General features: G+C 43.8%; 1 long non-coding RNA gene across 2 annotated transcripts; it reads left to right on the top strand.

Moving 5' to 3' along the window:
- The first annotated feature begins 1,043 nt into the window (after window positions 1–1,043).
- Window positions 1,044–24,711, top strand: LOC309648337. Of its 2 annotated transcripts, none has more exons than XR_014256604.1 (6): window positions 1,044–1,181; window positions 2,290–2,622; window positions 17,212–17,307; window positions 17,889–17,965; window positions 18,342–18,527; window positions 21,908–24,711. It is a non-coding gene; the product is annotated as an uncharacterized lncRNA (long non-coding RNA). The 2 variants fall into 2 exon arrangements; XR_014256605.1 differs by lacking the exon at window positions 1,044–1,181 and adding an exon at window positions 1,321–1,523.
- Window positions 24,712–25,122: the final 411 nt, after the last annotated feature.

Here is a 25,122-nt window from a genome sequence, read left to right as displayed (position 1 = left end):
TGGGCCCGTGAGCCACAATTACTGAGCCTGCGCGTCTGGAGCCTGTGCCCCGCAACAAGAGAGGCCGCGATAGTGAGAGGCCTGCGCACCGCGATGAAGAGTGGCCCCTGCTTGCCACAACTAGAGAAAGCCCTTGCACAGAAACGAAGACCCAACACAGCCATAAATAATAAATAAATAAATAAATAATAAAAAAAGAGAGAAAACTGTAGTTCCCAGAGACTCTCATTAAAAAAAAAAAAAAAAAAAATGTTCAGTAACATTGACCCCTTCACTCGGTTCTAAGGTCCAGCCATTAGGTTCCTATTGGCCAGGAAATCCTCTACTTCTCTGTATCAACTTTTTCCATCTTCCCAACAGCATCCCGGCTTTCAGCATTCCTGGCTTATCTAGGTGTGTTAGAATTTGAGGTCTGAATTTGACTGTGTTCAGGCATAGATTTTGCACCAAGAGTGGTTCAGGTAGAAAGAGAAAATAAGAGGATTGGTGGAATTTTTGTGGAAACGAGAAAGGCCCTGGAGCCTTGGGAGGTGACAGCAGCACAGGGGAACCTTCATGGAACATGGTGGAGGAGCTGAGGGCAGAGCAGGAGCCAGAGTCCAGCGTGGGGAAGTGAGAGCTCCCACACGTATGAGCCCCGAGACGGCCCCTCAGGGACCAGGAGGTGAGGACGCGGGCTCCATGCAGGTGCCTGTGTCTCAGGGACGATTCTTTGCAGGGCTGTGTGTTGGCCAAGGAGACATAAGAAGACATGGTGAGTGTTTCTTCATAAACCCTCCTTGACCCTTCACCCCCCCCCCAAAGGTCCCACTTTCCCCTCTCCCTTCTTTAAATGGGCTTCCTGAGAGCAGGTGAGTGGATCACATCCAGTCCTGAGATCTACTTCCTTCCAGTCCCTTCTGAAGCCCTCCCTCCGTGCCTGGCCCAGCTCGGTGGTACCTGCCCAGAGGAACGTGACCCTGCGATGCTGGACGCCCACCAAGGATGTAAACTTTGCTCTCAGAAAGGGAGGAGATATCTTGGAGTTCTTGCAATCACCTGACTCTACAGAGGGCCTGGCTGAATTTCATCTGACTCATCTAAAATCCAGTCATGCTGGAGAGTACACCTGTGAATGCTACAGAAAAGGCCACCCCCCACAGGTTTATACCTCAGTGATGTCCTGCTTCTACTGGTGACAGGTGAGGAGGGGGTGCCTCAGAATGACAAACGGTGTCCCTAGGGACAGGGAATGAGGGAGGAACCAGAGGAAGGAGGGAAGGGAGGGGGAGATGGAGAAAGACAGGGACAGAATTGATACCTTGGTTTTATCCAGGGCTTGTAGGAGGCAAAATCTCCTTCCTGGAATCAGAGAAGAAAGCGGGTGAGATCAGGTGTCTGTCATTCCCACACCCCATGAGAACCCCCTGCCAGGAGAACAGGGGGAGTGGGGGACCCAAGGCTTCTCCCCGTGACCTCGAAGCCCTCCCTTCTCTTACAGGAGATTTACCAAAACAGGAGCCATGAGGTCCGGAAACACACAAGTAAATCCTGTGATGGTGTTTTTATTTAAGCCTATAAGTGCCTGTAGTTAAAAGTCTCCACTGCAGAGGAACTCAAAACGGAGGCCCTTTCTGAAAGCGTCCACTTCCCCATCTGAGCCCTGCTCACCACGCTCCCCTTTAAGCCTTCCAGATAACCAGATCAAACTCTCCTTTATACTCCTTGCCACCTCCATCCTCTGGGTTTTGCAATTTCTGCCTAACCTAGATCGGTACAGGTTTCAAAGCCTGATTGAAACCCCACATCTTCCAGTAAGTTCTTTCTGACTCTGGCCCTTCCGTGACCTCCAACAGCACTATAATTCGTAATTTTTGTACATTACATTGTACTTCGCAAATTCACCTTTCTGCTTAACCTAATGTGAGGACGAGAGCTGGGGCATGAACTCATCTACTTCCCACCAATCCTAGCAAGGTGTTCAGTACACAGTAGGCCCTCGTGAAATCATACGGACCCGGATTTGATGCATATCAAGCACGGCTAATTCCCGAAGGAGATGGACGGTGGGTGGGCCAGGCCCTGAGGACTACAAGTCCCAGGGACCCGTGCGGGTCTGGCCCTGGTTACCGGGAGCTGGGGGTGGGGGTGGGGGGACACGGAGCTGGGTTTTTCCATTGAGTCGAGCTCCCACCAGACAAATACTGGAGTATTTAACAGGGATGGTCAGCGGGGGTGCGGGGGGGGGGCTCTAACGGGCAGTATGACATTCATCTGGATGGACAGTGCACTTTTGCTCTCTCTCGGCAGCGAATGCAGGACGCACCCTCACTGCTCCCTGCGTGCCCGCCCCACAGCCGCGGCCTCACGCCCTCAGCCTCGCGCTTGCTCTCCAGGGCGCGCCGGCAAGGCGGCCGTGGAGCATGCGCCGTGCGCCCCTCCGCCGCCTGGTCCGAGCGCGCGCAACGCGTGCGCCTTCGGTAACCTGTGAGCGCCGTGTGCTCACCGGCCTCCTGGGTGTGCACGCCCGCGGCCGCAGCTGATCTGCTGTATGTTCTAGAAGAAGCCTAAGAGTGGGATTCCCGGGAAGTAGGAGCCTCAGACCTCTCGCATCATGGTGAGGAAGAACAGTATCTCCAACGGGTGAGTGTCCGCCGCGAGCTCCCCGGTGACAACCGGAGTCGCTACATGAGCGGCCGTTCCCGGGGGAGGATGGTCTCGAGCCCCGCCGTCGGAAGCGGCCGCGCACGCCCTCGAGGTGCACCCCGTCGCCTCTGTCGGGCCTGGGCGCGGAGGGGCGAGCAGGTGGCATGGGGGGGCGGCGGGGGGCCCAGCAGGTGGGGCTGGCGGCGCCCTTCAGGGCGCTGGGGGCGGGGGAGGGCCAGCAGGCCTGCCTTCCCTCTCCCACTGCCTCCGGCTTGCCCGGAGGAGAGGGAGGTCTTCGATTTCAGGTGCTCTGGGTGTGGCATCCCAAAGAGCTCCCTAAATATGCAAGGGGTTCTTTTTCTCTCGAGAGTTCGCCGTAACTGTAGCCAATTTGATACTTTTAAAAGTCTTAAAATAGGACATGCTAGGCGTGCTCACTCTGTCATGTCATTTTTTTTAATTGAATAAATTTCGCATGTAACATTGTGTAAATTTAAGGTGTACAGCTGTTACTTTGATACATTTATATATGTTGTAATAATATTTATCACATTACATAATTATACGATAGTGTTACTGTTTATGTTCGTTTTACTGTGCATTAGATCTCTATGGCTTATTTACTACTCCTTACAAATACGTACCCTTAAACACCATCAATCTTAGCCCCCAGTACCTGGTAACACAATTTTACTTTCTATTTTCTACAGGTTTGACTTTTTTAGGTTCCACTTATAAGTGAGTGATTTCATAGAGTACTTACTTTCTCTGTCTGACTTATCTCACTTAGCTTAATGAGTTCACGGTCCGCCCATGTTGTCACAAATGGCAGTATGTCCTCCTTTCTCATGACTGCATAATATTCCATTGTGTGTATATACCACATCTTTTTACCCATTCATCTGTTGTTGATCAGTGTGGGTTGTTTCCATTATGTTGGCTATTGTGAATAATGCTGTGATAAACATGGGAGTGCAGATATCGCCTCAAAATCCTGTTTTTGTTTCCTTTGGGTATATACCCAGGAGTGGAATTGCTGGGTCATATGGTAGGTCTTTTTTTTTTTTTTTTTAATCGGATTCTATTTATTTATTTATTTATTTATGGCGGTGTTGGGTCTTCGTTTCTGTGTGAGGTCTTTCTCTAGTTGTGGCAAGTGGGGGCCACTCTTCATCACGGTGCGTGGGCCTCTCACTATCGCAGCCTCTCTTGTTGCGGAGCACAGGCTCCAGACGCGCAGGCTCAGTAGTTGTGGCTCACGGGCCCAGCTGCTCTGCGGCATGTGGGATCTTCCCAGACCAGGGCTCGAACCCGTGTCCCCTGCATTGGCAGGCAGATTCTCAACCACTGCGCCACCAGGGAAGCCCTGGTAGGTCTATTTTTAATTTGGGAGGAAACCTTCATATTGTTTTCCATAGTGGTTGGACCAATTTAGATTCCCTCCAGCACTTTATAGGGTTCCCTTTTCACCACATCCTCACCAGCACCTGTTGTCTCCTGTCTTCGTGATGATAGCACTTCTAACAGGTGTGAGGTGATAGCTCATTGTGGTATGAATTTGCATTTCCCTAATAATAGTGATGTTGAGCATCTTTTCATGTGCCTGTTGGCCATTTGGATGTCCTCTTTGGAAAAATGTATTTCTGTGGTATCCATTGTAATTTCTCCTCTTTTGTTTCTGATCTTATTTATGAGCCTGCTCTCTTTTTTTCTTAGTGAGTCTGGCTAAAGGTTTGTCAGTTTTGTGTATCTTTTTAAAGAACCAGCTCTTAGTTTCATTGATCTTTTCTATTGTCTTTTTAGTTTCTATTTAATTTCTTTCTGTTCTTATCTTTATTATTTCCTTCCTTCTACTGACTTTGGGCTTTGTTCGTTCTTTTTTAAATTACTTTAAGTGTAAAGTTAGATTGTTTTCTGAGATTTTTCTTGTTTCTTTAGGTAATCCTGTATTGCTATAAATTTCACTTTTAGAAGTTTAGCTTTTGCTGCATCTCATAGATTTTTGTATGTTTTCATTTTCATTTATCTTCAGGTATTTTAAAATTTCTCCTTTGGTTTCTTTACTGACCCAATAGTTGTTCAGTAGCATGTTGTTCAGTCTCCATATATTTGTGATTTTTCCAGCTTTCTTCTTTAGTTGATTCCTAGCTGCATACCACTGTGGTCAGAAAAGATGCTTGATATGATTTCAGTCTTAAATTTATTGAGACTTGTTTTGTGTCCCAGCCTATGGTCTATGCTTGAGAATGTTCCATGTTCACTTGAGAAGAATGCGTGTTCTGCTGCATTTGAATGGAGTGTTCTGTACAGATCTGTCAAATTCATTTGTTCTAATATTTTGTTTAAGGCTATAGTTTCCTTGTTGACTTTCTGTCTGGATGATCTATCCATTGATGTAAGTGGGGTGTTAACGTCCCCTACTATTAATGTGTTGCTGTCACTTTCTCTCTTTAGGTCTGTTAATAATTGCTTTATTAAAAAAAAATAATTGCTTTATATATTTTGGTCCTCCTGAGTTAGGTGCATTTATATTGATAACTGTTATGTTTTCTTGATGAATTGTTCCCTTTGTGATTATATAATGTCCATTATTGTCTCTTGTTACCTTTTTTGGCTTGAAGTCTCTTTTGTCTGATATGAGTATGGCTACACCCACTTTCTTCTGGCTGACGTTTGCTTGGAGTATCATCTTTCATCCCTTACTTTGAGCCAGCATTTGTTTTTAGAAACCCAGAGATGAGTCTCTTGGAGGAAGCATATAGTTGGGTCTTGGGTTTTTGTTTAATCCATCCAGCCACTCCGTGTCTTTTGTTTGGTAAATTCAATTCATTTACATTTAGGGTAATTATTGATAGAGGAGGACTTAGTCCTGCCACTTTATCTTTTGTTTCCTGGTTGCTCTGTATCTCTATTGTTTATTTTTGTGTGGGTTTCTGTCTGCCATTTTAGTTTAGTGCTTTTCTATGATATTTTTCTTAGTTTCCTCTTTTTTTTATATTTCACGTCTCTGCTCTAGATTTATGTGCTGTGGTTCCCATGAGGTTTGTATAAAACATCCCATAGATGAAATAGCCCTTTTTCTGCTGATACCGTCTTATCTTCATTTGCCTATATGGGTTCTATCCTTTTCCTCTTTCTCTTTTCTGTTTTTTTGTCTCAAATTATCCCTTTTTATGTTATGAGCTTGTTGCCAAATTGAAGTGGCTATAGTTATTTGTACTACTTTTTCCTTTTTAACCTTTATGCTGTAATTAAGTGTTTAAAAACCTATTGTGATATAGAGTTGCAATTTTCTGATACATCCATCTGTTTATCACCTTCCTCAACATTTTGTATACTTTTGCCTTTTTGTTTCAGGTAGAAGAGCTCCTTTCAACATTTTTTGTAAGGAAGGTCTAGTGTTGAACTCTGTCAGCTTTCTTCTGTCTGGGAGAAAGGCTTATTTCTTTTCTTTTTTTTTGACAGGAAGAATAACTTTATTGCTTTGCCAAGCAAAGGGGGCCACAGTGGGCTAATGCCCTCAAAACTCTGTGTCCCCCTTTATTTCTAATTCATATTGGAAAGATAACTCCGCTGGATAGAGTATTCTTGGGCACATTTGGCACATTTTTTAATCTTTCAGTATTTTGAGACTGTCATTCCACTGTCTCCTGGCCTGTGGCTTCTGCTACAGATAGCCTAGTTCCTTTGTAGATTACCATCCTTATTCCCTGACTGCCTTTAAAATTCTTTGTCATTGACTTTTGACAGTTTTAATATAATGGAGAAGGTCTTTTTTTTTTTTTAATTTTTGGCTGCATTGGGTCTTCACTGCTGCATGCAGGCTTTTCTCTAGTTATGGCGAGCCAGGGCTACTCTTCGTTGAGGTGCTTGGGCTGCTCGTTGTGGTGGCTTCTCTTGTTGTGGAGCATGGGCTCTAGGTGCACGGGCTTCAGTAGTTGTGGCACGTGGGCTCAGTAGTTGTGGCTCTTGGGCTCTAGAGCACAGGCTCAGTAGTTGTGGCACACGGCCTTAGTTGCTCTGTGGCATGTGGGATCTTCCCAGACCAGGGCTCGAACCCCTGTCCCCTGCATTGGCAGGCAGATTCTTAACCACTGCACCACCAGGGAAGCCCCCTTGGAGAAGGTCTTTTTGCATTGAGTTAATGAGGTGTTCTCTTAGCTTCAAGGACATACAGTTCCTTCCCCAAATCTGGGAAGTTCTCAGCTATTATTTCTTTAAATAAACTCTGCTCCCTTCTCCCTGTCTTCTTCTGGGATACCCATTATCCTAAAGTAGCCCTTCATAATGAAGTCAGATAGCTATTGTAGAGTTTCCTCATTTTTTAAGATCTTAGTTCTTTCTCCTCTTCTACCTGTATCATTTCTAGATTTCTTTGATCTTGCTAATTCTGTCTTCCATATGGTCTGATCAATTTCTAGTGCTTTCTAATGCATTCTTCATCTCATTTATTGAGTTTTTCAGCTCCAGAGTTTGTTTGGTTCTTTTTTGGTGTTTTAATCTCTTTGATAAAGTATTCCTTCTGTTCATTATTTTTATTTTTATTTATTTTTTTGCCAGCACTTAGTACTCAGTCTTTTTTTTTTTTATTGGAGTATAGTTGATTTACAATGTTGTGTTAGTTTCAGGTGTACAACAAAGCAGTTCAGTTATACGTATACATGTATCTATTCTTCTTCAGATTCTTTTCCCATATAGGTCATTACAGAGTATTGAGTAGAGTTCCCTGTGCTATACAGTAGGTCCTTGTTGATTATCTGTTTTATATATAGTAGTATGTATGTGTTAATCCCAAACTCCTAATCTATCCCTCCCCCCCTTACCCCTTTGGTAACCATGAGTTTATTTTCTAAGTCTGTGAGTCTGTTTCTGTTTGTAAATAAGTTCATTTGTATCATTTTTTTAGATTCCACATATAAGTGATATCACATGATATTTGTCTTTCTCTGTCTGACTCACTTCACTTGGTAGAACAATCTCTTAAGTCCATCCATTGTTCATTAATTTTGTTCCTGAGCTCATTGAACTGCCTTTCTGAGTTTTCTTGTAGCTTGTGAAGTTTCTTCATGACAGCTATTTTGAATTCTCTATCAGTTGGATCACAATATTCCATGACTTTAAGTTTGTTTCTGGAAAATTGTCATTTTCTTTTTGTAATACTGTTTTACTGTGGTTTTTCATGGTGCTTGATGAGTTGGTTCTCTGCTGGTGCGTTTGAAGTAGCCAACACCTTTCTTTTTTAGGTAAAGCTTTTTTTTTTTTCACTTGATTCTAACGATTCAACAGGTTAGTAATTAGAGGACTTTCTTTTTTCGGTAGGTGGTGCTATAGCGCAAGTTTTTTGTTTGTCTTACTTGAGCTGCCTCTGGCTATATTTGAGAATCGGCCCCCAACAGCCTTTGCCAGAGGTGTTGCCTGGTGCCCTTGTTGTCACTGCTTGTGCCTATGTGGTCACTGGTGCCTTGCTGCTGCTGATGTCACCGCTGTCACTGGCATCACACCCTGGGATGTTGGGATAGCAGGTGCCTCTGCCGTGTCCATGGTCACCTGCATTGTGGGCACCACCTCTACCTGGTTTCACCTCTTCTACATGTTCCATTCCCCCCACCTTTAGATATACAGATGTGTGAAGCTCTCCAGCATCCTGGCGTGTTAAGCAGAGGAACCCTTATTGAGTTACGGATGTTTTACTGGTTGAGGTTGAAGGGGAGAGACAAAGGGAGCATCTCACACCACCATGGTGCTGACGTCACCTCCACGGCTTTGTTTACTTTGATTCTAACAGTTCAAGAGATTGATATTTGGGAGCCTTTCTTTCATTTTCCAGAAGGTGGCGCTGTAGCACAAGTTTTTGGTTTGTCTTAGCAGAGCTGACCCGCTGCTAAGGTTGGGAGCGTGTGCATAAAAAAAAGTTGGCAGAGAAAAAAAGGCGGAGGGATGGCAGCAGAGTGGGGCAGGAGTATGCTTAGCACTTGAGCCTTTGGGGGTTCCTACAGCCCAGTAAGGGGAATCCTCAAGTGGGGATCCACTTTAATTTTTTAAAAAAATCCAATGGAAAAGGGAAAACACACATTCCTCCCCTGTCCCATGTACAGCTGCATTTGTAGGTGTCTTTGTCAGCTCAGGTTGCTCTAAAAGAATACCGTAGACAGGGTGGCTTAACCAACAAATATTTATTTCTCACAGTTAAAAACTCCAGTGCACAGAATTGACAAATCCAGCCCCAAGGATTTCTTTTTGCAGAGTCTTTTCTTTTTTTTTTAAATAAATTTATTTATTTATTTATTTATTTATTTTTGGCTGCGTTGGGTCTTCATTGATGCGTGCAGGCTTTTCTCTAGTTGCGGCGAGCGGGCTTCTCATCGCGGTGGCTTCTCTTGTTGCGGAGCATGGGCTCTAGGCACACAGACTTCAGTAGTTGCGGCTCGTGGGCTCAGTAGTTGTGGCTCGTGGGCTCTAGAGCACAGGCTCAGTAGCTGTGGCGCATGGGCTTAGCTGCTCTGTGGCATGTGGGATCTTCCTGGACCAGGGCTCGAACCCGTGTCCCCTGCATTGGCAGGCGGATTCTTATCCACTGTGTCACTGGGGAAGTCCCTATTTAAGTCTAGTTGGTTTACAATGTTATGCCAATCTCTGCTGTGCAGGAAAGTGACTCAGTTATATACCTATATACATTGTTTTTTTATATTCTTTTCCATTATGGTTTATCACAGGATGTGGAATATAGTTCCCTAGAAATGTTCTAATCTCATTATTTTACATGTAGCTGTCCAGTTTTCCCAGCACCACTTATTAAAGAAACTGTCTTTTCTGCATTGTATATGGCCTCCTTTGTCATAAATTAATTGACCATAAATGTGCAGGTTTATTTCCAGGCTCTCTATTCTGTTACATTAATCTATGTGTCTGTTTTTGTGCTGGTACCATGCTCTTTTGATTACTGTAGCTTTGTCGTATATTCTGAAGTCTGCAAGGGTTTGTTCTTTTTTCTCCAGCTTTGTTCTTTTTCTCCTCCAGCTTAGTTCTTTTTTCTCAAGCTTGCTTTACAAATTCGGGGTCTTTTGTGGTTCCATATGAATTTTAGGAGTGTTTGTTCTAGATCCTGAGAAATGTCATGGGTATTTTGATAGGGATTGCATTAAATCTGTAGATTGCTTTGGGTAGTATGGCCATTTTAACTATTAATACTTCTAATCCAAGAGCATGTGATATCTTTCCATTCTTTCAAAACATCTTCAGTTTCCTTCATCAGCGTTTTATAGTTTTCAGAGTATAGGTCTTTCATCTCTTTGGCTAATTCATTGATTCTTTCACCTCTTTGGTGAATTCATTTATTAGTTCTAATAGTTTCTGTGTGGAGTCTTTAGGGTTTTCTATATAGAGTATCATGTCATCTGCCTAACATCAACTTCTTGGATTTGTTATTGTTATGGGTGAATAATGGACCATTAAGTATCTGAACTATTTTTTCCAGCTTCCTGTGAATCTATAATGATTTCAAATACATGTTAAAAGGGGGATATAACTGAAGAGAAAAAATGCAATCTAAAATAGACATGGGGGGACTTCCCTGCGCTACGTGTGGGCTTTCTCTAGTTGCAGTGAGCAGGGGCTACTCTTCGTTGCAGTGCACACGCTTCTCACTGCGGTGGCTGCCGAAGACCCAATGCAGCCAAAAATAAATGAAATAAATAAATTTATATTAAAAAAAAAAGCCCCCAAAGACTGTCAAGACAGAGCAGACACATCAGTGCTTTTATTAGCTGAAGTTTGTGGGAAGTCTCCGAGAACCACAGAGCTGTAAAAAGCAATGCTGAGAAGACTGCTGTCTTCCAGAGCCTCCAAGCATGAGTACAGTCCAGTGAGAACAGCACTGAGGTCGCCCTCACGCATCACTTAGTAGCTGTTTTAGCCACAGCTTACAATCTCAGCTGACGATGTAGCTACAGAGTTAATCCTACCTGAGGAAGTCTGGAAAGCTCGGTACGTAAACTTAGAGGTTCAAGAAACTTAGATAGTAGACTCTATTCCAACAAAAACAGAGATGACGGCCCTGTCTTCAATTCTCACCCCAGGACAGGCCCCAACAAGACACTCAGCCATTCTCTCCACTTGCCCTATGTCATGAATGAAATTATGCCCCCCAGCCCATGCCTATGTTGAAGCCCTAACCCCCAGACCCTCAGAATGTGACCATATTTGGAGAAAGGGTCTTTATAGAGGTAATCAAGTTATAATGAGGTCATTAGGGTGACTCTAAACCCAGTATGACTGGTGTCTTTACAAAGGGGGCAATTCGGAGGCAGATACACACACAGGGAAAACTCCACATAAAGATGAAGGCAGGGGTCAGGGTGATGCTTCTACAAGCCAAGGGTTGCCAGCAAACTACCAGAAGCCGGAGAGAGGCCTGGGACAGCTTCTCTGGGACAGCTTCAGAAGGAACCAACCCTGCGGACACTCAGTCTTAAGAGTTCCAGCCTCCAGAACTGTGAGACAATAAATTTCCGTTGTTTAAGCCCCCCCGCCCAAAAAAAAGCAAAGGCGTAGAAAGTTAAGAAAGCAAAGATGTTAAAAAGAGGAGATAGTGCAAGTGATGTAGAAATGAGAGTCAGGGGATGACTAGTCAATCACATAAATTAAAAAAAAAAAGTCCTCAAATCATGCAAAACCTTACCCGCCACCCAAATCTCAAGGTGATCACTGGGTTGTGAGGCCAAGAAGGGGGCTCTTGTCTGGTAGGACACACAGCACAATGCCCCTGGATATTGAATGGTCCTGCCATTTTGCCCCAGAACCCACCATTTCTCCCCACCACCCATCTTTATCCATCTTATTCTTCTATACTATCCTGTGATGTCATCTCTAGATTTCATGGTCGGGGAGGGGACAAGAGACACTAGACTTCACTCCTGATCTTCTTTGTCACCCATGTGTGTCACCCAGGGTGTGTCCTGAGTGTGTCAACACTGTAGACAGTATAGTACCCCTCCCCTCCCCTGGTGCCGTGGCTTCTAGAGACATCAGTGATGACAAAAACCACTTGGTTGGGGCAAAAGCACTTAGGGTTTGATGACACCTATTATTCATGATGTTCTTGAAATCATAAGATATCTGGAGCCACTCCTGGGCACACACCCGGAGAAAACCAGAATTCCAAAAGACGCACCCCCCCAGTGTTCACTGCAGCACTATTTACAATAGCCAGGACATGGAAGCAACCTAAGTGTCCATCGACAGATGAATGGATAAAGAAGATGTGGTACATATATGCAATGGAATATTACTCAGCCATAAGAAGGAATGAAATCATGCCATTTGCAGAGACATGGATGGACCTAGAGACTGTCATACAGAGTGAAGTAAGTCAGAAAGAGAAAAACAAATATATTAACACATATAGGTGGAATCTAGAAAAATGGTACAGATGAACCTATTTGCAAAGCAGAAATAGAGACACAGACAGAGAGAACAAACGTATGGACACCAAGGGGAGAAGGGGGCGGTGGGATGAATTGGGAGATTGGGATTCACGTGTGTACACTACTATGTATAAAATAGATAACTAATGAGAAACTACTGTATAGCACAGGGAACTCTACTCAGTGCTCTGTGGTGACCTAAATGAGAAGGAAGTCCAAAAAGGAGGGGATATGTACACATACAGCTGTTTCACTTTGCTGAACAGCAGAAACTAACAACATTATAAAGCAACTATTCCCCAATTAAAAAAAAAAAGATATCTGGAGTCTAGAAATTAAGCCCCTTGAGGGCAGGGACTACATCCTCAGTGTTTAGAAAGTGCCTAGATTTTGGCAAATGTTCAGTAAATACGTGTTGACTGACTGAATTGAAGCCGTATGTGAAGAGAGTCGTTTGCAAAGATTATTGAAGCTCCAGGAATCACAGTGATTCCCCCAATTCCTTGCCATGCGTTGCAGTCTCCTCCCAAGACCATAACTACCCACATCAACTGAAGAGTGGGGGAAAGAGGTGGGGAGACCCTCACCCTATGAAAGGACATCTAGCTGCTGTAAACGTAGTCTTCTGCCTTGAGATATTTCTTTCTGCTCTCATAGAATGGTCTAAATGTATCTCTGACATTACAACTGGCCAGGAGTAATCTCCTTGGTGCCCCAAAGTAAATCTCAAAAATCTAAAATTGAAATTACTATTTACAATAGCCAGGACATGGAAGCAACCTAAACGTCCATCAACAGAGGAATGGATAAAGAAGGTGTGGTACATACATACAATGGAATATTACTCAGCCATGAAAGGAACAAAACTGGGTTATTTGGGCTTCCCTGGTGGCGCAGTGGTTGAGAATCTGCCTGCCAATGCAGGGGACACGGGTTCGAGCCCTGGTCTGGGAAGATCCCACATGCCGCGGAGCAACTAGGCCCGTGAGCCACAATTGCTGAGCCTGCGCGTCTGGAGCCTGTGCTCTGCAACAAGACAGGCCACGATAGTGAGAGGCCCGCACACCGCGATGAAGAGTGGCCCCCACTTGCCGCAACTAGAGAAAAGCCCTCGCACAGAAACGAAGACCCAACACAGCCATAAATAAAAATAAGTAAATTAATTAAATTAAAAATAAATAGATAAATAAGAAAGATATATTAAAAAACAAAAACAAAAAACTGGGTTATTTGTAGAGGCGTGGATGGACCTAGAGAGTGTCATATAGAGAAAGAGAAAAACAAATATCATATTTTACATGTATATGGAATCTAGAAAAATGGTATAGATGACTTTATGTGCAAAGCAGAAATAGAGACACAGACATAGAGAACAAATGTATGGCTACCAAGGGGGAAAGGGGTGGGGTGGGAGGAATTGGGAGACTGGGTTGACACATATACACTATTGAAGCCAGAAGTAGGGTTGACACATACAAGCCCAGAAGTAGGGTTGCTGGATCCTATGGTGGTTCTAGTTTTAATTTTTTGAGGAACCTCCATACTGTTTCTGATAACAGTTGCCCCACTTTACATGCCCACCAGCGGTGTATGAGGGTTCCCTTTTCTGCACCTCCACCAACACTATATCTCTTATCTTTTTTTTCTTTTTTTTTTTTTTTTGCCACATTGCTTGGCTTGAGGGATCTTATTTCCCCAACCAGGGATGGAACCCATGACCCATGCCCCCTGCGCAATGGAAGCTCGGAGCCCTAACCACTGGACCACCAGGGAATTCCCCTCTCTTGTCTTTTTGATGCCCCCCCACCTCACCCCCCCGCCCAATTCTAACAGGCGTTGAGAAGTTGCAACAGAGACCCTGTGGCCCACTGAGCCTCTCTGACTTTCTTTTTTACATAAAAAGATTGCCAACACCTACAAAGATCACTGGATTCACTGTTCACTTATCTTCTTGAGGTTTTCCCAACCGCTACACCCTTCATTCACACTCCACACTTTTCTACCCCAAACTAAGACCTTTTACGTTTCCTAGTATGGCTCAGTGGAAAATCGGGGTCTTGGGAACTGCACAGACCAGAATTTGAATTCCGCTTCTCCACTGAGTAGCTGAGTGGGCTTGGCACGTCACGTCAGCTGTCCGTTCAGGCGCCTCAAATGTAGAACGAGGACGAGAACCACTTCTGCAGGATTTTTCTAAGATGGAAAAGGACTTTAGGTTCGTGCAGTGACACGAGATTAAAAACCTTGAATCTGTGTGAGAAAGTCATTCTCTTCTCAGTTCTCTGTCTTGATCACATAGAAGAAGAGCACAGCTGGGTGCTAGTGTCCAATCCATATCTTTTAAAAAAAATTTTTTTAAATTGAAGTATAGTTGATTTACAATGTTGTGTTACTTTCAGGTATACAGCAAAATGATTCAGTTATACATATATATATATACACACACACACACACATTTTTTCATATTCTCTTCCATTATAGTTTTTTTAAAAAAAATAATTATTTATTTATTTATTTTTGGCTGTGTTGGGTCTTCGTTTCTGCGCGAGGGCTTTCTCTAGTTGCGGCAAGCGGGGCCACTCTTCATCGCGGTGTGTGGGCCTCTCACTATCGCGGCCTCTCTTGTTGCGGAGCACAGGCTCCAGACGCGCAGGCTCAGTAGTTGTGGCGCACGGGCCTAGTTGCTCCGCGGCATGTGGGATCTTCCCAGACCAGGGCTCGAACCCGTGTCCCCTGTACTGGCAGGCAGATTCTCAACCACTGCGCCACCAGGGAAGCCCTCCATTATAGTTTTAAAAAAATTTTTATTGGAGTATAGTTGATTTACAATGTTGTGTTAGTTTCAGGTGTACAGCAAAGTGAATCAGTTATACATATACATGTATCCACTCTTTTTTTTAGATTCTTTTCCCATATAGGGCATTGCAGAGTATTGAGTAGAGTTCCCCGTGTTATACAACAGGTTCTTATTAGTTATCTATTCTTTTCCGTTATAGGTTATTACAAGATACTGAATATAGTTCCCTGTGCTATACAGTATGACCTTGTTGTTTATTTTATATATAATAGTGTTATGCTGGGACTTCCCTGGCAGTCCAGTGGATAAGGCTCCGTGCTCCCAATGCTGAGGGCCCAGGTTCAATCCCTGGTCAGGGAACTAGATCCCACATGCATGCCGCAACTAAGAGTTCACATGCCACAACTAAGGAGCCCAAGTGCCTCAACTAAGGAGCCAGCGAGCCAGCGAACCATGTTAAGGAGCCCTGGAGCCGCAACTAAGAAGCCCGCCTGTGGGACTTCCCTGGTGGCGCAGTGGTTAAGAATCTGTGCTCCCAATGCAGGGGACACAGGTTCGATCACTGGTCTGGGAATATTCCGCATGCTGCGGAGCAGATAAGCCTGTGCACCACAACTACTGAGCCTATGTGCCACAACTGCTGAAGCCCACGTGCCTAGAGCCCGTGCTCCGCAACAAGAGAAGGCACCGCAGTGAGAAGACCGCGCACCGCAACAAAGAGTAGCCCCCGCGTTGCAATGCGCGGGCTTCTCATTGCGTTGGCTTCTCTTGTTGTGGAGCACGGGCTCTAGGGCATGCAGGCTTCAGTAGTTGTGGCGCACAGGCTTAGTTGCTCCGTGGCATGGGGGATCTTCCCAGACCAGGGCTCGAACCCGTGTCCCCTGCATTGGCAGATGGATTCTCAACCACTGCACCACCAGGGAAGCCCCTGACCAGTGTTTTATTGCTTCCTTCTTTACCATAAATTGACAACCATAGATCTCCTGATAATGGAGAAAAGATAGGGGTGTAGACTTTGAATGATTTGGGGACCTCAAACTAAAACCCCAAAAGTGTCTGGGAAAATGATCCCAGATCCAGTTTTGCAGCTTTATGTTCAGAAATGGACCAAGCTATGGTTGCCTTCGAGGGTGGAGGGACGTGGACCAGGATTGTACTTATGCCTGATATGCTATAATTATAATAGTATTTATTAAAGTAATAGTAAATTTTATTGAGTGATTTTTCTTGTGAACTCATCCTTTTTTCTTTTTCCTCCAGTGGAAGAGCTTTTTTTTTTTTTAAACTCATCTTTTTAATCCCAAAATATTTTAGTACACAGATGTCTTTATTAGATGAGAATCTTTTTAAAAAATATATAACCACCACAGCAGTATCGCACTAGGAAAACCAACAGTACTTCCTTTATACTATCTGATATCCAGATAGTATTCAAATTTCCCCAATGATCTCAGAAATGTCCAGTTTTTTAAAAAAAATCAGGATCCAAATCTTTAAACTACAGGTCTACAAACTGCATTTGATAGATACGCTAATTTAAATAAAAAGAAATTCTCAATATTTTGTTAAAATGAGAAACCAAGCAAATCACGGGTTTTTATTGTTTTTTCCATCCTTCTTTTGGAAAAGAGCAAAAATAGTCTTGAGGCTCTGTTGTCTTGATAGATCTTACTTGTCTTACCATTTAGGAACATAGAAAAATCAACAAGGCAACAAATTATCAAGGAGGAAAACCAATTATAATTACAGGTGTTTCTTGGAAAGTTATTTTCAAAAGATGTGGCAATGATTTTTTTAAGTCTTGAGATTCTTATGAGACCCTTTTGTTCAAATACCACTTCTGTGTGTGAACTTATTTCAATAGAGAAGAGAACAATTTGGTAAGAGTTATGAATACTCATGTAATTCTCCACATTCCACCAGAAAACAAGATTGATGTTCTTGGGAATGCTTTCAACTCGGTACTTTATCTAACCAGGTTCCTTAAATCAGTTTTATGACTCAGAAAGATCTTCATCCTTTGTTTAGGGGTTTTTATGAAGGTTCCATTACATAGACATGCTTGATTAAACTATTGGCCATTGGTGATTAACTCAATCTCCAGCCCCTCTCCCCTCTCTGGAAGTTGAGGGTGGTGATGAAAGTTCCACGCTTCTAATCAAGACTTGGTCTTTCTGATGACCAGCCCCTAGAGACCCACCAAGAGTGGCCTCATTAGAACACAAGGCACTCCCACCACCCTCACTCAGGAAATTACAAGGGTTGTAGGAGCTCTGTGCCAGCAGCCAGGAACAAAGACCAAATACCTTTTTAGTATAGTATAAGAGTCAAATCTAGACTACAGCTAAGCATTTTTATATTCTGCAGCTCCAATCTGAGGGGGACTGGGCAGAAAGACATCTCATCAGAACCCAGGAAGCAATGAGAAACTGTCTCATGAAAGCCTCCAGGGAAGATAAAAAGGTGAGTAGGAGGGAGTTCCCTGGTGGCCTAGTGATTAAGATTCTGGGCTTTCACTGCCGTGGCCTGGGTTCAATCCCTGGTCGGGGAACTGAGCCATGAGGTGCAGCCAAAAAAAAAAAAAAGTGAGTGGGAGATGGGAGATAGCAGCTGCTCACAAGCCTCTCATTTTCTCATGTTCCAGGAGGATCATAAGCTTCCTTTTTTTTTTTAAGCTTTCTGCCAAGACTCAGATTAGCTACAGTTCAAGCCTCTGACTAAATGAATACGTGAAAAGTTTCCAGGATGCCATAGCAGAACCACCCCCTTACCATGGCATGAACTTTCCATACTTCTTTAGATATAAGCAATGGATACAAGATCTCCAGAAGCATGCTGTTATGAGGCTGTCTGTGTCTCCCCCGAATTCTTATGTTGAAGCCCTAGGTCTAGATGTGCTGGTATCATGGGGCCTTTAGGAGGTAATTAGGATGAGGTCATGAGGGTGGAGCCCCCATGATGGGATTAGTGCCCTTGTAATGAGAGAGGTGAGATATCTCTCTCTCTCTCTCTCTTTCTCTCTCTCCCTCTCCCCCTCTCTGCAGCTGTCTGCAAGCCAGGGGAGGGCTGTCACCAAAACCATTCTTTGCACTCTGGTCTCAGAGTTCACAGCCTCCAGACTGTGAGTAATAAGTTTCTGTTGTTCAAGCCACCCAGTCTAGGGTATTTTGTTATAAAAGTCCTAATTGACTGAAACAGGTGCACAAAAAGACGGTAACATTGGGAATTCCCTAGCGGTCCAGTGCTTAGGACTCGGGGCTTTCACTGCCATGGCCCCGGGTTCAATCCCTAGCCACGAAGCAAAGCAAAAAAATAAAAATAAAAAAAAAAAGACGGTAACGTTGATTGGTTCTTAGGAGAGGTGCCTGGAGCCAGGCGGGGCGGGGAGCCAATAGTGGAGAAAGCCGGCAGGGGGCGCTGTTCATTCTCTCGCTCAGGTACCCAGACTGACGGAGAGGCCAGAATCTCTTGTCAAGCATTGCTGGTCACTGTGTCAGGTGGAACAGAGAGCTGGGAACAGAGTGACACTCGCCACTGCCATCCACGACTCATCGTCCAGGACAGACAACAAAGCCCGCGAGTGCCTAATGAGGTCAGGGATTTTGGCGCGGAGCAAGGAAAAAGATATGACCACAAGGTGGCAGTAGCACACAAGGAATTTTCTTTGGAGGCTGTTTTGACAGGTTTGCATGTGAGGAGGGTCTTCGCTACTTGAAACCTGCCAAAGGCAAAGGGCTGGGGGCTACTACCCAGAAGGGGAGGTGGGCTAGGGAACAAGAGGGCTATTGAAGAGGAGGCTTCTGGGTCTAGGCGCTGTTGTTCCCCTGCACAGGCAGGGAGCCTCGGGTCAGAGAGCTCCAGCCCACAGCAGCAGTTTGGGGGTCTTGTGGTGGTACAGGGTTTACCTATGGCTGGCGGATGCTGGCTGCAATTTCTTGGGGTATGCAAAGCAGGTAGGCTCTAACTAGTTAAAAATCTGCTTATTGAGTCTATATTTTAAACAATTGCATGTGTAAAAATTTGAGTTTGGCGCCAATGGGCTTTTGAGCTAATGGATCTCAGCCTGCTGTGAAGAAGTACACGCATATACAGAGGCCTTCTTTGGCTCATTTATATACTAGTGCCCCAAATGGGGATCATTTGGAGATCCTTGGTGTTGGGGCAAAAGGCAGGCCACCCCAAAATGTGCTTCAATGGCATATTGATTGTTTTGAATTAAAGTTACTACCCAGGCCCAAACTTTGCATTAAATTCCTTAGTAATTAAGCACCCACATCTAAGTTTTTTGTCCCGTCAAAACCTCACAAATTTATTGTTTGTGTAAAAATTTATAAAAGCTGCCTGATTTTGTTCACTCTCTGAGCATCATTTTATTTTAATTTTTTAAATTTATTTATTTGGCTGCACCGGGTCTTAGTTGCAGCATGCGGGATCTTCGTTGCGGCGTGCATGTGGGATCTAGTTCCCTGACCAGGGATCGAACCCGGGCTCTCTGCATTGGGATCGAGGAGTCTTAACCACTGGACCACCAGGGAAGTCCTTGGGTTTTTTTGTTTTTGTTTTTAAGTATAGTTGATTTACAATGTTGTGTTAGTTTCAGGTATACAGCAAAGTGATTCAGTTATACATATACATATATCCATTCTTTTTCTGATTCTTTTCCCATATATGTTATTACAGAATATTGAATAGAGTTCCCTGTGCTTTACAGTAGGTCCTGGTTGGTTACCTGTCTTACTGTTAGTCTGTGTTGTGTCAATGTTATTATTAGTCCAGCCACAAGAACTCAAGCGGTGGAGGGGGAAATTTCCCCCTCCCCAACACTGGCAAACAACAGAAGTGACTACCATGTTGTCTTTCTAAGAAAGGGGCATGCTGATTTTTTTTTTATTGAAGTATAGTTGATTTATCATGTGTTAATTTCTCCTGTACAGCAAAGTGACTCTGTTACACATATATATACATTCTTTGTCATATTTTTTTCCATTATGGTTTATCATAGGGTATTGAATATAGTTCCCTGTGCTATACAGTAGGACCTTGTTGTTTATCCATTCTATATATAATAGTTTGCATCTGCTAATCCCAAACTCCCACTCCATCCCTCCCCCACCCCCTTCCCCTTGGCAACCACAAGTCTGTTCTCTATGTCTGTGAATCTGTTTCTGTTTTGTAAATAAGTTCATTTGTATCATATTTTAGATTCCATATAAGTGATATGATAAGGTATTTGTCTTTCTCTTTCTAACTTACTTCACTTAGTATGATCATCTCTAGGTCCATTCATGTTGCTGAAAATGGCATTTCATTCTTTTTAATGGCTGAGTAATATTCCATTGTATATATATACCACATCTTCTTTACCCATTCATCTGTTGATGGACATTTAGGTTGCTTCCATGTCTTGGCTACTGTAAATAGTGCTGCTATGAACATAGGGGAGGGGCATGCTGATTTTAATGGGACTTATTTGGGAAGTGTTCACAATGTTTTATTCCCATATTTCCCTTGGAGAGAAGGAAAATAAATATTTAATGCCTGATAAGGAAGGTGCAGGCTTAGAAAGAGAAGTTCATCTAAGAACTTTTCTAGAAAATCCTTCGTAGATTCTAATCTCCATGACAGCCAGGGCCATGTTTGTCAGATCTCCCTTTGAATAACAGACTTATTATTATAACTTACAAAGTCGAGCATAGGTCAGCTTGACACTCCAGCTTTACCTCTACTACATTTTCTCTCATCCTTATGCTGTCTGTTTCAGCCACATTGACCATCTTTCAGGTGCAGCCCTATTATGTGCCTGTAGTGAGTTCGGGGATTTCAGTGCTGATCAAGGAAAAAGATGTGACCACAAGGTGGCAGTAGGACAGGGCTTTGAGTCCCTCACCACACTCACCTTGCTTCCTCCACAGGACCTTTGCACATGCTGTTCCCTCTGCTTAGAACACCCTTCCAGACCCCTAGTTAACATCTGCTCGTCTTTCAGATCTCACATCACTTCTTCAGAGATCTCGATGATGAGATCAAATCTTCCTTTTGAAACTCCCTCTTCTTTTTGCTATAGTTGTAATGGTGGAGATGGCTAACGGTTTCCCAGCAGCCAAATTTCCCTTCTTCCTTTAAGTAACAGAAACCCCCTCCCATTTTTAGAAGGGCAGCCTCCAGAGCCTGTATGCCCCCACCTCCCCAGACACTTTTGCAGCTAGACCTGGCCTGTAAGTTCTGGTCAGAGACATGTTCAAAAGCCCTCTCTCTCTCTCTCTCTCTCTCTCTCTCTCTCTCTCTCTCTCTCTCTCCTTCCCTCCCTCCCTCTTCCTTTCCTGCTGGCTCTGAACCACATATGAAAGCTACATGTTGATAAAAACAAAGCTGTTGATAAACAGCTCTAGACTGTTCAGTTATGTACTGTTAAATGAGAGAGACATAAAATTGTAGGTAGTTTTTTCTTGGGGGTTTGTCACGGCAGCTTAAAGTGCCCCCTAATCAAGACGATGAGTATAAATTTCTCTGTGAGCTTCAAGAGGGTAGAGTTCATGTCTGCTATTACCCCCCATGTAATTCCAGCACCTAGCACAGTGCCGTGCCCATGGTAGCCATTCGATAAACGTGCAATAAGCAGATGAATGAGACCTTGGGGGAAGCAAGCACGGCGACAAAAGTAGACAAAATTGCTAATAGCGTTCATTTTTCTATTGCTGTGGTAACAAACTATCACAAACAAAGTGGCATAAGGCAACATAAATGTTTTATTTTTCCGTTCAGGAAGTCAGAAGTCCAAAACAGGTCGGCAGGCTGTGTTGCTTCTGGGGTCTCTAGCAGAGAATCCAATTCCCTGTCTTTCCCAGCTTCTAGAGGGGCCTGCATCCCTTGGCTTGTGGTCCTGCATCCCGCTGACCTCTGCTTCCATCTTCACATTGCCTTCTCAAACTCTGACCCCCTTGCCTCCCTCTTAAAATTATTATGTTGAATCCACCCAAATTATCCAGGATAATCTCCGCATATCATGATTCTTAATTAAATCACACCTGTTAAGTCCCTTTTGCCACGTGTACCATATTCACAGGTTCCGGGAACTGGGATACCAGATGTTTTGGGGACCATTATTCTGCCCGCCATAAAAGGGTAAACATATGGAGCCTGCTTGTGTAACCTTCAGCATGGAGAGCCATACAGTCAGAATGTGCGTGTTTCCTAAGACCGCCTATGTGCCAGGCCCCGGAGATGTGGAGGTAAAATGACCTGGTCCCCCTTGGCAGGCGCGTGTGCTCTAGTCTGGGAGAGAGAGTTAATACATAGCGTGATAAATAATCACGGTATGATAAGGCACTGTGGGAGCACAGATAGGTCAGGCAAGAGTCTGCAGAGGAAACAGCATCTAATCTGAGACCTGAAGGATGAGTAGAGTGAAGCAGACAAGAGAAAACAGAAAAGAGAGACTGTACCAGATGCATCACATCTCTTTATGGACATCCTGGAAACTGAGAATTTATGGGTGACGAACAAAGGAAACGCTGTGTCAAAAACCGTAAATCACTTTGCAAGTGTTCGAGGTGGTAACATTCCCCTTTCTCTTCCTCATTTAAAAGTGAAAGTGGGGGAGGAGACTGAAGCCAATAAAATCTAGAAGTCTTGACTCAGCAAACTGGAAGAGATTGTTGTTGGTTTTAGGAGACAGCCGCAGGGGAGGGGGAGGGCAGTCTAACCCCACAGACTCTGAAGTTCCAGGTTAAACACCTGTATGTGTCTCGGAGGGCTGCTGGTGATGACGAGGAATAACATATGTGGATCGTCTGGTAGAGAGGAGTTAATAGTAGAAACGGAAATTAGTGTTGTGACTATTATTCACTCAATAAGCATTTATATTTTAACTGAAGTATAGTTAACTTACAATGTTGTGTTAGTTTCAGGTGTACAGCAAAGCGATTCAGATATATATGTCTGAATACATATATATGTATTCTTTTTCAGATTCTTTTCCCTTATAGGTTATTATCGATATTGAGTATAGTTCCCTGTGCAATACAGTAGGTTCTTGTTGTTCACCTACTTTATATATAGCAGTGCGTATATGTTAATCCCAAACTCCTAATTTATCTCCCCTACTCACCACTGCTGTCCTCTTTGGCAACCATAAGTTTGTCTTCTATGTCTGTGAGTCTATTTCTGTTTTGTAAATAAGTTCATTTGTATCATATTTTAGATTCCACATATAAGTGATATCATAAATATTTGTCTTTCTCTGTCTGAGATATTTCACTTAGTATAATAATCTCTAGGTCCATCTACATTGCATCAAATGGCATTATTTCATTCTTTTTTATGGCTGAGTAATATTCCATTGTATATATACATCACATCTTGATCCACTCATCTGTCGATGGACATTTAGGTTGCTTCCATGGCTATTGTAAATAATGGCTATTGGCTATTGTAAATAATGCTGCTATGAACATTGGGGTGCAAGGATCTTTTCAAATTAGAGTTTTCTCTGGATATATGCCCAGGAGTGGGATTGCAGGATTATATGGTAACTCTATTTTTTAGTTTTTTAAAGGAACTTCCATACCGCTCTCCATAGTGGCTGCACCAATTTACTTTCCCACCAACAGTGTAGGAGGATTCCCTTTTCTCCACACCCTCTCCAGCATTTATTCTTTGTAGAATTTTTGACGGTGGCCATTCTGACCAGTGTGAGGCGATACCTCACTGTGGCATTGATTTGCATTTCTCTAATAATTAGTGATGTTGAACATCTTTTCATGTGCCTGTTGGCCATCTGTATGTCTTCTCTGGAGAAATGTCTATTTAGGTCTCTGCCCTCAATAACCTTTTATTGGACACTTGGTCTCTGTGAAGCCTTGTGCTAGTCACTGGGTTATCTACTACTTTTGGGTATATTGGATAGATAAATGCATGGGTAGGTTGGTGGATGTGGAGTAAGTAAATGGGTGAGTGGATTAATAAATTGATTGATTAATGCAGGGAGGAAAGAATGAATGGATGTAAGAATGAGTGATGATAAGGGCAAATGAAAGAATAGATATGTGCAAATGAGAACCAGTGAACAGAGGATGGATGAATAGATGGAAATAAGGATAAGAATCAAGGAACGGTACTTCCCTGGTGGTCCAGTGGCTAAGACTCCACACTCCCAACGCAGGGGGCCCGGGTTCAATCCCTGGTCAGGGAACTAGATCCCACATGCCGCAACTAAGAGTTTGCATGCCACAACTAAAGATCCCCACATGCCACAACTAAGACCTGGTATAGCCAAATAAATAAATAAATATTTTAAAAGTAAATAAATAAATAAAATAGTATGTGCCATTAGAAAAAAAAGAATCAATGAACAAATGGATGGACAACAGAATGAATGCATCAGTAGGTAGATGAATGGTTGAATGAGTGAATAGACGGAGCCCAGTTGAAGAGCAAACTCACCATGAGCCCCCCTGGTGTTCCACTGACTCTCCGTATGACTTAGGGGGACCTTCACGTTACCTATATCTATTCCACTGTTTTCCTCTCTGTAAAGCAGGCAGATTGGATTTGATGACTTTGCAGCCCCATCCAGGTCTAGTTCTCTCCTTCAAACCTTGATCTCCCACATCCTCTATCCCACATGTGCCAGGGGGATTGCCCTGGAAATGCTCTACTAGGGTCCCACGTTGCTACTAAGAACAAACCCAGCAAGTTCCACTCAGAGTCTCTCCTCCTAGCTCTTCAGCAAGTCAATGCATGCAGGCAGCTAATTTGACTTCACAACTCAGTTCTGCTTCATCTCACAGTGAAGTACCCTAATGACACCCACTAAGAGAACTGGGTGTTGAAATAATGCCGTTTTATATTGTTTACCCACAACTTAAATTTCCCAGTCTTTCTACAGGATCTGGTTTAGGTCAGTTTCTGAAACAAAAGAACACATCAAGAAATACTGCTCATGGGCTTCCCTGGTGGCACAGTGGTTAAGAATCCACCTGCCAATGCAGGGGACACAGGTTCGAGCCCTGGTCCGGGAAGATTCCACATGCCGCGGAGCAACTAAGCCTGTTCACCACAACTACGGAGCCTGCGCTCTAGAGCCCGCAAGCCACAACTACTGAGCCCACGTGCCACAACTACTGAAGCCCTCGTGCACAGACCCCGTGCTCCGTAACAAAAGAAGCCACCACAATGAGAAGCCCACGCACCGCAACGAAGAGTAGCCCCCGCTCGACCAACTAGAGAAAGCCCGCACGCAGCAACAAAGACCCAACACAGCTAAAAATAAATAAGTAA

This window comes from Balaenoptera physalus, assembly GCF_965194825.1.
Source record: "Balaenoptera physalus genome assembly, chromosome: 19".
Classification (NCBI taxonomy): Eukaryota; Metazoa; Chordata; class Mammalia; order Artiodactyla; family Balaenopteridae; genus Balaenoptera; species Balaenoptera physalus.
Note: the sequence above shows the minus strand (reverse complement) of the source record. Positions and strands in the feature narration are given on the sequence as shown.